We start from the raw sequence: 6000 nt of genomic DNA on the forward strand, positions 1-6000 counted from the left end.
AGTAGGTCATTAGGTGGGCGGAGATAGAGGAAGAGTCAGAGAAAGAAGGTAGAAGCGATGTAATGACAGATGGAGAGGGAGAGAGAAAGAAGAGAGATTGGTAGATAGGTCAGGAAGAAGACTGGAAAAGAGAGAGAGAGAGAGAGAGAGAGAGAGAGAGAGAGATGGAAGGGGAGGGAGATATGGAGGATACCATCCTTTGGGTGCAATCTCATAACATGGAGATATCCTCTGGATCATCTCTCTACCATGAAAGCAAGATCTTATTTCTGGTGCCGAAATGATATTATTAATTATGATAATAGAAAAAGAGAACACGGTCTACATTAGTTCCTTCTTCATTCTGCTCGTGCTATTGGCAAAATTACGTGCAAGGCATGATCCTCTCTCCGTTTGAGAACATGACTTGGAGCTGTTTTATTTTTGGAGATTCTTTTTTCCTCCTCCTTATTCTGATTGTTCCCACTGCAGCGAGCAATGTGCCACCAAACTGAATGCAATCACAACAAACGCTAGGGGCGTCAGATGACTTTCTGCGCTTCATACTCAATCCGCGGTGTTTTGCAGCCCCGTTCATCGAGCCATTACTTGAACTAGATCATTTCCCTTTCTAATACAACGCTTTAAACTTCAACCGGATGACAGCCCCTCCCCCCAAAAGAAAAACAACTATTATCACCATCATAACGATAACATTACCATAACTACAAGAGTACCGTGATGTGGCGGATGGGACTCTTGATGTTAAAACGAAGATCCTTGGTTCGAACATCCCCTGGTGCTTTTATCCTTTGACATATCGATGTTTTGTTCACAGTATCCCTTTGGACCTAGGTGTATGATTAGTACCTGGTAATGCTAGGACCCAATGGTAGAGAGCAATGGCAACGATAAAACAAATATCGGCGGAGCAATTGTCAGCTGAGAAATAACGGCGGAGCAATTTTTTATTGTCAGCAGAGCAATTGACGGTGGAGCAATTGATGGCGGAATAATTATCTGCTGAATAATTATCTGCGGAGCAAATGCCAGCGAAGCATGCCATGTCATTGATGATAATGATTATGATATCATTACTTATGGTAATGTTAATGAAATTATTGACAGGGAAGATAATGATGAAAGGACAATAATTATGCTCTTAGTCATTCAAACTTAAGAGGCTACTTCGGATAACTAAGAGCATGTCATCCTTGTTGTTATCTTTACTGTTATTGTTATTTTCATCATTATCTTCCGTATCAATAATTTCATCATTGTTTTGATCATTATCATTACCATAAGTATCAGTATAATTACTAGTAATATCATTATTATCATCAATAACACGGCATGCTTCGCTGGCATTTACTAGGCCGATGATTGTTACGCAGATAATTACTCCGCCGACAAATGCTCCGCCGACATTGCTCTATCGATGACTGCTCCGATGAAATGTCCTCCGCCGAAGCTTAATGTGGAGATACGACATTTTCTCATTAATAATTACTCTCAGCTGCCGACATTTACTCCAGCGAAGATTGATCATTCAATTGAATTCTGGTGCTTTTGACACAATGTTTGTTTTTAAATGCAAGGTGAAACTATGATGGTCTTTATGCAATGGTAGGATTTTGCGTCGAGTTTGTTTTTATGTTATTTTGTGTGTTTGTCTACTTTTTGCTTTGCAACTGATTGACAATTACCACCGACAAGGCAGTGTCTGAGCACTAACCGTGAGAAAACATCATGGGCTACCATACTCTGGTGGGACTCGAGCCATTTGCTTATGGGTTCTCATAGCATTTTGTCAGACCAGTGATAAACCTACCGGCTCGACTGACAAGCAAATGAAAACAATGATAATACTCCTGCTGTTGCTGCTGCTGCTGCTACTACTACTACTACTTCTGCTACTGCTGCTGCTACTACTACTACTACTACTAATAGTAATAATGATAACAATGATAATGTAGAGACGTATTTTGAACTGAATTTATTTTCCCTGTGTTAAGTGAGCTCAGATTTTCTCTCCTCCTATACAATTCACCATGTCACACCTCTTTCACATTATGATACACTCCACTCTCCTTCTATACCTACCAAGGCACATCTCCATGTCCTACCAGTACCTGAGCTATTGTTTGAATTTCCCTCCATTTCTCCTGATTGGTTTTCCCTGCCATTAATATTTATCTGTGCAACCATCCTTGTTACCAATTTACATATATAAGTCATGAATAGTACCTTATCCTTTTGTTGAGATCCTGTGTTGAGCCTCCTGAATATTCAGATCCTTTGTTAACTTATTTGTATAATGAATATTCATTGAATGGCAAGTGCCTGAACAAGAATCAGTTATACAATAAAATGGCTGGGAAGGACAGTTCGCCAGGAGATCTCGTACAAGCAAGACCTGTGTCAGCTGCATATTCCACCCAGTTGTACTGCCTCTACTAATATGTGAGCGAACCCGGAGCCCTGCAACTGGTGGCAGCGGTGCTCCCATTTTGCGCAGGCAGACATTTTCGGAGTGGATCACTGAGATTTTGCAGCATCCTACACTCGATTTGTGAATTCACCCTGCTTCATATACTCAAGTGAATTTTGGAAAGCACATGTTTTCACCCTCCATCTTGAATGTAGCCCTGTACTTATACCATTGTGCAGATAGCTTGCATCCGCCATCTTGGATTGCCCATGTGTTTTGTGCGTGCATCCGCCATCTTGAATTACATAAGGTGAATTTTGTTACCACTTTGGATTTGGAAACTTGTGCATATAGAGATTCCTTCTGCCAATTTTGATTTGAAATCAACTGCTTTTGGTGAGTACTTCCTCCATTCTACAAATTTGTGCAATTATATTGAAACTGCTGCTACTCAATAAGGAAGCTTAATACACTACCTGCCATCAGTTTAGCTTGTAAACGCTGGTATTCTTCGGACAAGTAGTGAATCTTCCCATGCTAACTAGTAGCCAGTTCATTGAGACAGACCACTATGAGTTCTTTTCGGATGGATTTACCAGAAGTTTTTTCAGGTGATGATGGGAAAGATTTCCATCAATGGATCAGACGTTGGCTGCAGAATTTATACAGGGTGCATCAGACAGGATACACTTGCTTCTACCAGCACGTTTAGCAGGACCAGCTTTTATTCTGTGGGAAGGACTGTCTGAATCAGAAAAGAAAGACTTCAAAGTGATGAGAGAGAAATTATCAAAGGTTTTTGGAAGGGAGCAGGACCTCCAGACCTTCCAATCGTGCATCACAGCTCGTAAACGTCACCCTGAGGAACCACTTGAGGTGTATGCGGCAGCGATAATCACGATGGTGGAAGAAGCCTTCCCAAAGTATGACAAGGAAGCCAAGGAAGGAGAATCCTTCAGACGTTTCACTGCAGGACTTGATCCAGCTTTACAGTAAAAGATTCATGAGTTAGGGGGTACAAAAACGATGGATGCTCTCAACATTGCAGTTCGTGTGGAAAGAGCAAACCAACAAGCCCCAACTGCTTCTATCTCAGCGGTTGACAAGGACATGCTCTATGTTCAAATGATGAAACGCCTTGATGAACTGGAAAAGAAAATGGACCAACTCAGTCTCAAGCTAGAGCGAGATGGGCAACACAGACCAGCCAGATCACCAAGCCCGAATAAACACCATGGATACTCTCACTACCGTGACCAGAGACCATCAATGCGATAGAATAGCAGCAGGTACAGGTCACCAAGTCTAGAACACAGATATGCACCAGACTACAGGTATCGTCACCCACCGAGATCACAAGCAGAGTACTCTCATAGTGGACATGAACAACGTTCTCAATCTCCCAGTCCACGAGCCGAGTACCACCGACGTTCACCAAGTCCTCGCTCAGACAGTCGATATCGCTCTCCCAGTCCACAGCGAGCTGCCTACCAACCGAGGAGTCAACACTTTCGAGATAGGACTCCACCCTACTCCAACTCCACCTGGACACCTAGTCATTCATCACAAGGGGATTGGCGCCAACAAGCATACGGTCGTCAAGTCCACTTCGCAGATGAGACGGGAAACTTCAATTAGCTGGTGATGAGGGCCAATCATCAGCCAAGCCTACCCAAGCCCATATCCATACTCAACACAACCAACCTGACCCAAAGCCACCCTACATCCCAGTTATCGTACACAATACCTACGTCGTAGCCTTTTTAGACTCCGGAGCACATACATCGATCATCAGCTATGACTTTTGGGAGTCTGTTCCAAAATCCCAAAAGGAGCCCCCTCATTAAGTCCATGACAGCTGCAACATCAGTGACCGGAGAATCAATCGACATTGTTGGGACAGTTTGTGCAACGATACATCTGGGAAACATGACAGGTGAGCACAAATTCATGGTCGCCAGAAACATCACACACCCAGTTATTCTTGGATGGGACTTCTTCTGCAAGAATGATGCCTCCCTTTCTACCTCCACATTTCACATGTCGGGACAGACGATACCACTTGTGAACAAGCACCAACACCAAGTACCCTTGAAATGCAATGTCTCACTGGTGGGAAAAGCCCTTGTGTGAAACTCACGTTCATGGCCTACTATCTCCTACTCAAGCTGACCTCATCCCAATCCCATTCTGATCCGACTCATCAACCCTTCGCAAGAGCCAGTCGATATATTGGCAAACACCACACTTGGACAGTTCTACTCCATAACAGGCGATCTACAAGAGGAGTATGAAATTCTGGATGGTACACATACAATTGCAAGCACCCAAAAATCCAGTCCACCACTTCAGGACTCATCCTAACTTCCACCCAGTTGTACTGCCTCTACTAATATGTGAGCGAACCCGGAGCCCTACAACTGGTGGCAGCGGTGGGATCTTACTTCCACATCCTTACTTCCACCTGATGTGAATGCGAGGGAGAAAGAAAAGGCAGAGCAGCTGCTTTCAGCCTACTCCGACATATCTAGTTCATCCTCTGAGGACATCGGTCAGACACATTTAGCTCACCACCACATCAACACTACAACCAAAGTCCCTATTCGTCAGCGAGCATACCGCACCTCCCCTGCCATGCGAACGAAAATCCAGTCTCAAGTAGACGACCTACTCAGAAGGGGACTCATCGAGGAGAGGTATAGCCTGCGGGCGAGCCCCATTGTAATGGTCAAGAAGAAGGATAATACCTATCGTTTCTGCATTGACAATCGTGCCCTTAATGCTGTGACGGTTCGTGATTCGCATCCGATACCAAGGCAAGATGATTCCATTGACGCACTATCGTCTTCATCCTACTTCTCAGTTATGGACCTGTCAAGTGGTTATTGGCAGATACCTCTACATCCAGATGACAAAGACAAAACGGCATTCACAACAGGGACTGGACTGTATCAATTTAACGTCATGCCGTTTGGTCTAGTCAATGCTCCCATGACTTTTCAGCGGGTAATGGAAGCAGTACTACATGGCCTCCACTGGTCTACATGTCTTATCTACCTGGATGACTGCATTGTGCTTGGAAAGACATTTGATGACCACCTACACAATCTCCGAGATGTTCTCGAGCGTTTCCGAGGGGCTGGCCTCAAACTGAAGCCATCAAAATGTCAACTCTTTTGCAAGCAGGTCACATACCTCGGTCACACCATCAACACAAACGGTGTACTTCCAGATCCCAGCAATACCAAGAAGGTAGCATCTTGGTCACGTCCACTCAACCCAACTCAAGTTCGCTCGTTCATTGGACTAGCATCCTTCTATCGCCGCTTCATTCGAAACTTCTCAAAGATTGCAGCTCCTCTGACCAATCTGACTCACAAAGGGGAGAAATTCATCTGGACAGATGAATGCGAAGTCGCCTTCGAGACATTGAAGCAAGCTCTCACCACATCACACTTACTGGCGTACCCAGACTTCACACAGACGTTCACCCTGTCTACTGATGCCTCCCTTACTGCCATAGGCGCTGTACTCTCCCAAGTACAAGAGGGGAAAGAACGAGTAATTGCCTACTCCAGTCAGATGCTCTC

Source organism: Diadema antillarum, unplaced genomic scaffold, assembly GCF_040938485.1.
Source record: "Diadema antillarum isolate AM-2024a unplaced genomic scaffold, OU_Dant_1.0 seq00000768_RagTag, whole genome shotgun sequence".
In the NCBI taxonomy this organism is placed as follows: domain Eukaryota; kingdom Metazoa; phylum Echinodermata; class Echinoidea; order Diadematoida; family Diadematidae; genus Diadema; species Diadema antillarum.